This window comes from Enhydra lutris, unplaced genomic scaffold (assembly GCF_002288905.1).
Source record: "Enhydra lutris kenyoni isolate GAN:26980312 unplaced genomic scaffold, ASM228890v2 scaffoldscaffold8, whole genome shotgun sequence".
Classification (NCBI taxonomy): domain Eukaryota; kingdom Metazoa; phylum Chordata; class Mammalia; order Carnivora; family Mustelidae; genus Enhydra; species Enhydra lutris.
Genome location: NW_019154092.1, coordinates 3,560,959 through 3,570,939, shown reverse-complemented (window position 1 = coordinate 3,570,939; position 9,981 = coordinate 3,560,959). Strand labels below are relative to the sequence as shown.

The 9,981-nt window shown below is 57.4% G+C and overlaps 1 protein-coding gene across 3 annotated transcripts in view; it reads left to right on the top strand.

Moving 5' to 3' along the window:
• The first annotated feature begins 745 nt into the window (after positions 1-745).
• The window catches only part of LOC111142531 (ARVCF, delta catenin family member), a 55,080-nt gene continuing 45,844 nt past the window's right edge, over positions 746-9,981 (top strand). The window contains exons 1-2 of one of the 3 annotated variants that reach the window (XM_022495781.1): positions 746-909; positions 6,540-6,593. The gene's annotated coding sequence lies outside the window, so the exon portion shown is untranslated. The remainder of the gene's footprint in view (positions 910-6,539; positions 6,594-9,981) is intronic. The other 2 variants (XM_022495779.1, XM_022495782.1) reach the window with 2 other exon arrangements.

Here is a 9,981-nt window from a genome sequence, read left to right as displayed (position 1 = left end):
GTAGATTCAGGCCCGATGGCGGAGGAAAACCTCTATTTCACCGAAAGTCCCTTCCCGCCCTCAGGAACACGGCTCTCTATCCAGCCTCGCTAAGGTCGGACCCCTGCCTCTCTGTGAGAACCGCGGGGTGCAAGAACCCCCAGTCCCGGGAGGTTTGAGTTCCGGTGATCTAAAGCAAGTAAGAACAGTTCTGAGCTTCAATTTCCCATCTGTAAAATGGGAAAGCAGCAAACTCTTCCTCGCGGAGTGTGTGAAGAATACAATTAGATCAATATTGACAGGAGGGCGCGGCGCGCAGCGCCCGGCAAACAGCTGGCGCGGGAGAAGGATCCCAGCGAGCTAGGGGCAATAATGGAGGCAGCGAGGCTGGAGTCCGGGGAAGGGGCGCGGGGCCTGCCAATCCCCGCTCGGGGCCGGACGCTCCGGGGACGTCCTAGAATGCGGCCGAGAGGGGGCGGCCCCGAGGTCCCGGCCGCCGCCGCGGTGCCGGCAGGTGCCGGGGCCTCGGCCACTCCACGAAGAGGCCGGTCGTCGGCCGGGACGGACACCCCGGGAGCCCAATGGCAAGCCGGCGTCTGCCAGCGCCCGTCCAATCGGCGGGGGTTGCCGGGCCGCGCTGGGTCTCCCGACCAATGGGAAAATTCGCGTTCGGATGGGGCGGGGCGGAGGGTCGCGTAGCCGGCCAGACCCGCTTTGCGCACAGGCCGCGCGAGGGGCGGGGAGGGCTGGTCCCGGGGCTGCACGCTGGGCCCGGGAGGGGTCCGCCCCCGCACCGGCCAGACTTGAGCACCCCGCGGACCGCTAACCGCGCGGCGCCCTAAGGACGCCGCGCCCGGTGCCCCGAGAGACCCGGGGACGCCAGTCTGGGGGCGGGGGCCACGCTGCGGGGCCGCCCACGCCGCGCTCCAGGTAGGCTCGGGCCGGGGGGCGGGGTCCAGAGGTTGGGGCCGGGACTGGGACGAGGCCGGAGATCCGGGACGGGATCCAGGTTGCGGTCCAGCGGGGACGGGGTCTAGGTGGGCGGCTGAGGGGGGGAATCGAAGTCCGGCCGGGTATCGCGGCAGGGGGAGGAGCCGAGCTCCGCCCCACCTGCTTCCTCGCCCGCGCCGCGGTGCGCGAGACCCTGGACCACGGGGGCGGGTCCCTTTGTGCGCGGCCTCGGGGCCGGGGCCGACAGGGCCAGGGCACCCCGCACCGCGCGCCCCCGCCGAGATGCGGCGGGAACCCGCAGCTTTGACCAACACGCGACGCCGGGCGCCTTGCAGCTGGGGTCCAGCAGCCACGGAAACTTTCCAGGGGACCGAGGGGCCCGGAAACTTTCCTGGGGCGGCGCGGCACTGGAACCCGCTGGGGCACGGCGGGGCCAAGGGGGGATGTCCCAGCTCCCGCTGCTCCCGCCGCCTAGAGGACGAGGGAGGGGATGCCTGGCGTCCCTGCTTGTTGCCCTGAACGGGGCCTCCCTGAACGGGGATCCCCCTGTTCCGCCACCCCTGGGTCCCCTCGGTGGGACAGCGGGCCCCTGGCAGAGGTGTGTCCTCCTCACTCGGGGTGGTACTCAGCCAGAGTTTGCTGGGGTGTGGCCCCAGGGCAAGCGGCCCGAGATCCAGAGCCTTCCCATTTTAATCTTTAATTAAATGTTGGGTGCTTAAAATATGTCACTGTTTCTAACCTGTGCGTAACGCATCGCTGAAAAAAGAACTCAGGGACTCTGGCTGTTTTCCCTCTAGACCCAGGCATGTTTAGAAACAAGAGAAAAGAATCACTTCGACAGAATTTCATCCTTTGGGGGTAGGCTCTCAGTGTAACCTCGGGTGGTTGCGCCTCTCTCACAGCTGTTCCAGTTGTCACCTACATCACTGTGCAGGACACACACCGAGTCAGGATTTATAAACGCAGGGGGTTGGGAGATGAGCTGTTTAGTGATGTAAGGGCAACATCTCCCCATGAGGACATGCACCAGAGGTAGACTGAGAGCCTCCATCCCCTCCCTCTGCCTCCACTTGAGAAGCAGGCCACCACCAGAGGTCTGTTGGTCCAGAGTAGGTCGTGCCTGTCTTGTGTTCAGTGTATCTCTGGACCTGAGGTGTTTCTGGACACAGGAGACAATCAAAGACCTCTATACGGCATACTGCACCCATGGCCAGTAGGCCTTGGGTCTGGCCATAGCATGTGGAGCTGGGAATCCAGAACACATACTTTCCCACAGCCTTGCCCTGTCCCACCCCCAGTACTGTGTCTGTCCCTTGCTCCCTCAAGTCTGTGGTCCAGTGGCACCCAACATGGGGCTGGGTCCAGAGTGTTCGCTATGCTCAGGATTCTGGTCCTGGCCTAGGAAGGAGGTTCACAGCCAAGCCAGCCCCTGCCCTGCTCTTCTTCACAGTCTTTTCTGCATAGAAACGAGTACCTACAGACCACGACCCTCTGAAGTAAACTGGGCCAGCTCTCAGTCCTGCTCAGTTAGCTTCCCCATGCCACATTGGGGTTGCATGGCGCCGCCTCCAGAGGTGGCCTGTCAGGTCTCTTCCCAATACTGAGGTCTCTGCCTCTCTGAGGTTCTGTGAAGGCATCCCTGTTTGTGCTACATAAAGATTCAGAGTAGGGGCGCCTGGGTGGCTCAGTGGGTTGGGCCGCTGCCTTCGGCTCGGGTCGTGATCTCGGGGTCCTGGGATCGAGTCCCGCGTCGCGCTCTCTGCTCGGCGGGGAGCCTGCTTCCCTCTCTCTCTCTGCCTGCCTCTCTGTCTACTTGTGATCTCTGTCTGTCAAATAAATAAATAAAATCTTTTAAAAAAAAATTTAAAAAAAAAATTTAAAAAAAAGATTCAGGGTAGATTTGCCACACCCACTTCACCCCAAGAGATAGGCCTGAGGGGCATGAACAGTGGGGTCCTGCACCTTTGGGAGGATCCAGGAGTGACACACAGCTGGGGAACAAGGACACCAGGCATGCCAGAACCCTAGCCAGTCCCTAGCAGCTGCCCTGTGCCCTGGTTTGGCCTCGGCAGAGGGACGGAGGGTGGGGCAAGTCCTGTGGACTGCCCAGGGGGCCATCGGGGGTTCTGGGGACTTCCCAGTGGCGGCTCAAGTTGGGGGGAAGGCATCTGTTTTCTTGCTACCAGCTTCCGTCAGGATAGTGATGAAGTCTTGGGCTGCTCAGCAGGAGACCCAGAATTAGCAAGTAACCAGAGGGAACACAGGGTCAGGAATCCCTTATTGGGCTTTCCTGACTGGGACAACTGCACAGTTCGGTTTATTTCACGGGTCAGGAGGATGAGCCCAGAGTGGTGGACGCCCATTTCATCCACATCTGTCCCTCATCCCTTTCCTCACCTTGTGTCCCGCACAGACTTTTCCCACTGCCCCAGTGGATCTTGAGGGGCCAGCGGCCTCTAGGAAGGCAGCAACTAGTGGATACGACCACCAGAGGGCACCCAGGCCTGCCATGGCAGGCAAGACTAGCCCCACCCAGCTGCCCTCAGGGTTGGGACCCTTCCTGAGGAACCCAGTGGGGAGCCCAGAGCTCTGCTTTCTCCAGACTGCCTGTCCAGGGTACAGAGCTGGAGAGGAGCAAGGATTCCTGGGGTGAGGCTCCTCCGTAGCCCCCAGAACCCCTCACCACCTTTAGTTCAGGCAAAGGGGAGACCCCGGGCCTGAATGGCCGGGTGATTGAGCACAGGCTCAGGCAAAGACCATGAAAACCAGGCCCTGAGGGAGGCCTCCTTCAGGCCTGTGCCCCAGGTGACTCCTTGGCTTCTGTTGGCTGACCCTGCCCCCATCTAAGGGTGCCGGTGCAGACCCTGAGTCAGCCTGTCAGGGCAAGGCTGGGCCTCTTCCACTTAATCTCTGAAGAAGGTGCCACAGAAGTTGGTGTCTTTTCACATTGCACCCAAAGTGGCCAGCGGCCTGGAGGAGCGCGTTAGGATTTGTCATGGTGGAGGAGGACGTGAGGCTTGCATGCAGAACAGGCTTCTAGAAAGACCTGCCTGACCCCCTCACCACCACCCCTGCCACTCCCACCTGGGGTCCTCATTACCTGCCATAGCCCTGAATTGCCTACCCAGCTGGGGCCCCATCCCTCATCTAGACTCGGTTTGTGATCATGGAGCTGCCTAGTGCCAGGGACACACGACCCGTCCATGGCTTTGCAGGCCTGGCTGCTTGGCAACCCTGGTGGGCTGAGCTCCTGCCCCAGTTGGAGATGCCACAGGCCTTCCAAGAGTGGGGGCAGACTGGACAGATTTTCAGGGCACTCCATTGTGGGGAGGCCCAGGGTGTGGATGGGCTTAGGCTCGAATGGCCGGGTGGAGTTATTTCACTTCCCAGGATCCTCCTCATTTGGGGAGGGAGCCCCGTAAGAGGGAGGTTTGGTGGCTCCCTTAGCCCCAAGGCTCCTAGTTCCAGGTGGGGAGTCCTAGGCCAAGTAAGTGACCCCAAAGCCTACAGCTCAGCCCTGAGGGGATGCTAAGAAGGGATAGCCGAGACAGGTAACCCTGCACTCTGATCACGAATCCTGTCACTCGTTCTCTCACTCTGTCTGCTCCCTCAGGGCTCCTGTCAGGCTCTGCCCTGCCCCCACCTCCTACACAGTGTCACCCTGGGACCCATCCCTCCCCAAACCACCACCACCCTGCATCCCCCAGAGCCTCCCACTTCCCCTACTCTCCTCCTGCAAGAGGCCTTTGGTGCCCCACTCCCAGCAGCCCTGCAAATACCCTCCCCCCACTGGTGTCTATTACTGGCTCTCTTCTGTTTATGGAGCTCTTCACCTGGCTAGAGCCCCACAAGGAGGGAGCATGTTCTTCTTGTGACCGAATATCCCCAGCTGAGGTGGGGGCACTGCGAACAGGAAGACCTAAGTTCAAATCCCAGACCCAGTTTACCCATCTGTAAAATGGGTTTGGGCCAATCCAAGGTCCCTAGCGAGAGTGACATGAGGGCACATAGCCAGCGCCTTGTGAGGCTCTGCACAGGGCCAGCACTGAGGGGGAGGTTGACAGTTATCTGGACTGATAAGAAAGGCATGTGGTTCTCTGTGGGACAAAGCCTATGTGAACGCTTAAGCCAAAAACAGAAGTGTCCCAGAAACGTCACACTGCAAGTTGAGCTGCTTCCTGAGCCTCAGACTTCAGGGTGGGAACAGCAGGTCCTCTGCTGTGGGTGGAGCGGCTGTCATGGGTGGGCAGGCTCCCTCCCAGACTGCCGTCCCAGGCACACAGGAGAGTGAGCGTGCTCGAGTACAGACGTGTGCACACACGCACAACTGCCTGGCTCAGGCCACTAGTCTTTCCTGCCTCAGCCCCATGCATCCTGATCTTCCCACGATCCCACCGTGACTCAGAGCCCCTCCTGGTGGTGAAGGGGCTGCTGGGAGGCAGGGACACCTACCCTTGGGGCCCCCACCCCGGCCACATCCACAAAGGAAGATTTAGATAGAGAAACAGTCTAGAAAACACTGTAGAGCCCCGGGGGAGAGAGCTTCTATCACCTCTGACCACCCCCAGAATGGCTTTCCATTTGTTTGATCCAGACCTCTCCTCCTCTTTGTGCCACCCTGGCTTTGGTTTGCAGTTGTAAAGATTTTATTTTTAAGTAAACTCTACACCCAACACAGGGCTTGAAGAGTTGCATGGTCTTTGGGGCGCCTGGGTGGCTCAGTCAATTAAGCATCTGCCTTGATCTCAGATCATGATCCCAGGGTCCTGGGATGGAGCCCCACATCGGACTCTCTGCTCAGCAGGGGAGTCTGCTTTTCTTTCCCCGCTACCCCTGTTTGTTCTCTCTCTTTCTCTCTCTCTCAGATACATAAATAAATCTTAAAAAGTATTGCATGCTCTACCAACTAGCCAGCCAAGTGCCTACCACCCTGTTTTTCATTTTTATTGACACGAATGCTCTCTGGCCTGGTCTCTAGCCTTAGATACAGTGGTGGAGAATGTGTCCTCTGGGTCATGGGCTGAGACAGGAAGCCCATGGGGGCTGCAGCTCCTACGTGTGAAGGACACGTAGCCATAACTCTGGCCACTTGGTCCCAGGGTCTGGGAGCTGGGCTGCCTGCCCAACAGGAATGTGGCTTCTAGGGCAGCCCCAAGGAGCATCAGGACAAGCAGATGGCTTGTTACACAGGGCAGGAGTGGGATCCTGGAGAGGAGAGCAGAGCTAGGCAGGTGTTGAGGTGGGGGGCAGTGGGACCCTTGTGCAGAAGTTCTCCTTGCTGTACTGTTTATCACAATGAAGCACACCCGGCCTTCTGGAATAGGGAAGACATTATTATCAATCTTCAGCTGAACAGTCACAGTTTTGAAGGTCAACAGTGGTAGAAACATTTATAAGGGATGGTGATAGTCTGACATAGACCGCAGACACCATGGTTCCAGTTGAGTGGGGATAAGAGAACATGCATGAAGGTATGGGTCCATGTCAGGAGCTCTGTGAGATGACCTCAGGGTCCGGGATGACACTGCCCCACCATGGGTCTGGCCTCATCTAAAAGGGACTTATCCCAACAGCTTGATCTCACAGGGTACCCTGTGGTTTCCCTGCAGGAGCTGGGGCTGGCAGGATGGGCGTTTGGACATGCTGATCTCCCCTCAAGACAGGTAAGTGTCCTGGGCTTGGCCTGGGGCCGTCCCCCTCTTTGCATGGGACAGAAGAGTGTCCTCCTGGGCCTGGCAGGTGTGACTGAAAGAGGGCTGGCCCCGGGGTGGTGGATGCTTCTGGTCATCCTCACTCCGGGGGCTAATACCAGGACATTGGCTGGATCTGTTCTTCACCTGTCTTGACTTGGAGGCCTGCCACGCTCGGCTCGGCATAGCCTACCCAGCTTGGCTCTTAGCTCAGGTGGTCTTTGCTGCCCAGGGGAGACTAGAGCTCCTAGCGGGGGACAGACTGGCACATGCTGGCCCATGGCCCTGGGCATTACCAGTGTTTGTAGGTTTCCCTGGTAGTCGCTCCTCCAATGAGGCTAAGGCCTGGGAAGTACGGCAGGGTCGGGAAGCAGTATGCTCCCTGTGTCCCCCAGATCCCTCTGAATGGTGGGAAAGTATGCACTGCCAGCACCCTGGCCTGGCACAGTTTGCTGCAGTGGTTGTGTTTACAGAGCGGTGATGGCTAATGAGAGTGCCTCTGCTCATTCTTGTCCCTCTGGTATGGGTGTCCAGTCCCCAACCCAGCCATCTGCTCCTGCCCCACCGGGTGCTGTCTCCGTGAGAGGCTTGACCAACCCAGCCCTGTGGATGCTCAGTAGCCCTGAGTATCCAGGATGGATGGCCCGGCCCGGCCAATGCCACGCTGTGTGGTGAGAAGATAGTGGCCACAGACCTAGGAGCCCCCAGGCCTCCAGACTCCTCAGTGCTCTGTGCCAAGGACAGGGAGGGGCAGGGCCTGGCTCCTTCCTCCCTATCCCACATGACTGTGGGCGTGGGAAGCTGCCAGCTGGCTGGTGGTAGCTGTGCCTCTGCTGCCACCTGGCGGTATCCCACCTGGGCCGATCAAGGTCAGGCCTGGCAGCTCAGTGGCAGGCTGTTGAGCCATAGTGGGGCCTCTGGATTGGGGTAAAGAGGCTCAAGCTGCATCCAGGGCTCAGACTGTGGCCTCGCTTATGGTGTGTGTGACGTGGTATCTGGGGGCGAGTTTGGCAGGGTGCTGGTCCCTACTCTCCTTAGCTTCTGGTAGGCCACCACACATCAGGTTGGCCAACCAGCCGAACACCGAATGATAGCTCTGGTCACGGGGTCTCCCTTATCCTGCCCGCCGCTCTTGCCTGGTCTCCCAGCATTGCTTGCTTGTTTCCTATCCCTGTTTATCCCTTTTTGTCTCCTGCTCCTGGCCTTCTCCCAGCTTTCCTCTGGTCTTCTCTGTGTCTCTCTCGGCCTTTTCCTCCCTTTTGTGTCTGTCCTGTCCCGTTCTTCTCAAGTGTGGTCATTGATTATTCTTGTCTGCCACAGCGATTAACTGCTCATGTCTGCCCTGGGCACTGGAATACTCGTTGTGGCATTCGTGCCATCTCTTCTATGGGCTGGGACCATTTCACAAACTGGGAAGCAGAACCTGGGTCCTGGCTGGGGGCTCCCTGCTCTGTGGTCCCTGGGGTATAGCCTTGTCTACATTAAGAGGGAGAAGGGGAAGGGGAGACCTGGCGACTCTGTTGGGAAAGGGGCTGATGGCAAGCACCCGTGTATCTCCCATACTTGCCTTCAGCCATTCTATACCCAGTTGCTGAGCTCCACGTCAGATGCTGAGTGTTGTGACCCCATCAGACACAGGCCTGCTGTAGGGGAGTCCCTGGCCTGGCCAAGAAGGCAGCAACAAACAGAGAAAGTGACCAACCGTAGAACTGTAAGCCAGTGAGGAGAATTGTGGGGCCCCCTGACAAGGGGAAGCTGGAAGGTAATGCAAGAGTGATGCTGATACCCGGAGGTAGCAGGGGCCCTTCACTGCACCCAGCCCAGCACTGATACCACCTCCTGGGGACCACACTGCCCCCCCGCCCAGCCTGGTCTTGCCCTGTGGCGGCATTGTTGTCAGCCTCCACATAGCCGTGCCGAGCACGGCCGTACTTCTGTGACTACTGGACCCATGCTGGGGTTTTTTTGGGTTTCAATGTGTTTCTTAGTCATCGATCGGAATCTTTATTTTATTTTATTTTATTTTATTTTATTTTATTTTATTTTATTTTTTTTAAGATTTTATTTATTTATTTGACAGACAGAGATTACAAGTAGGCAGAGAGGGAGGCAGAGAGAGAGAGAAGAGGAAGCAGGCTCCCTGCTGAGCAGAGAGCCCGATGCGGGGCTCGATCCCAGGACCCTGGGATCATGACCTGAGCCGAAGGCAGAGGCTTTAACCCACTGAGCCACCCAGGCGCCCCAGAATCTTTATTTTAAAGCATGAATTCTTCCCTCATCTGTGTGCCTGCAGCAAGTTCTTTCTTAATCTTTCCATTTTTGTTAGGATGGCTTTTCATGTTCAGAAATTTTTCATATTTTGTGGAGAAGTTCAATGAACGTTTTCCTTTTTCAGTCATTCTGTTGTCCTCCTTGAGCTCCTAGTCTGGTAAAGGCACCCCTATCTTTTCCGGAGGTATTTCTAGTTTAGTGTTTTGCGTTCAAGCTTTCATCTGTCTAGAATTTATTTTGACATAAGTGTAAGTTGAGGATTTAACTTAGTTTTTCATCTATATCTGAACTATTTCTTTCTCTCTCTCTTTTTTTTTTAAGATTTTATTTATTTATTTGACAGAGATCACAAGTAGGCAGAGAGGCAGGCAGAAAGAGAGGAGGAAGCAGGCCTCCCCCACCCCCACCCCCCCGCTGAGCAGAGAGTCCGACTTGGGGCCCAATCCCATGACCCTGGGACCATGACCCGAGCTGAAGGCAGAGGCCCAACCCACTGAGCCACCCAGGCGCCACTCTCTCTTTTTTTTTTTTAAGATTTTATTTATCCATGGGGCGCCTGGGTGGCTCAGTGGGTTAAGGTTCTGCCTTCAGCTCAGGTCATGATCTCAGGGCCCTGGGATTGAGTCCTGCATCGGGCTCTCTACTCAGCGGGGAGCCTGCTTCCCCCTACCTCTCTCTCTGCCTGCCTGTCTGCCTACTTGTGATCTCTGCCTGTCAAATAAAGTAATAAAATCTTTTTTTAAAAAGATCTTATTTATCCATTCATTTGAGAGAGAGAGAGTGTGTGTGTGTGTGTGTGTACAAGCAGGACAGAGAGGCAGAGGGGGAGACGGAGAGGGAGAAACAGGCTTCCCACTGAGCAGGGAGCCTGACGTGGTGCATTATCCCATTATCCCAGGACCCAGGGATAATGACCTGAGCCAAAAGCAGACACTTAACCGATTGAGCCACCCGGGTGCCGCTCGAACCATTTCTTGACTAACATTTTCCATCACCAGAAGTTGGAAACATTGTGTAACGTGTCCTCAGGTTTGCGGTGCCCGTGGCAAGCATCCAGCCCTTAGCCAGTGCCCACTGCCTGATTAAAGAG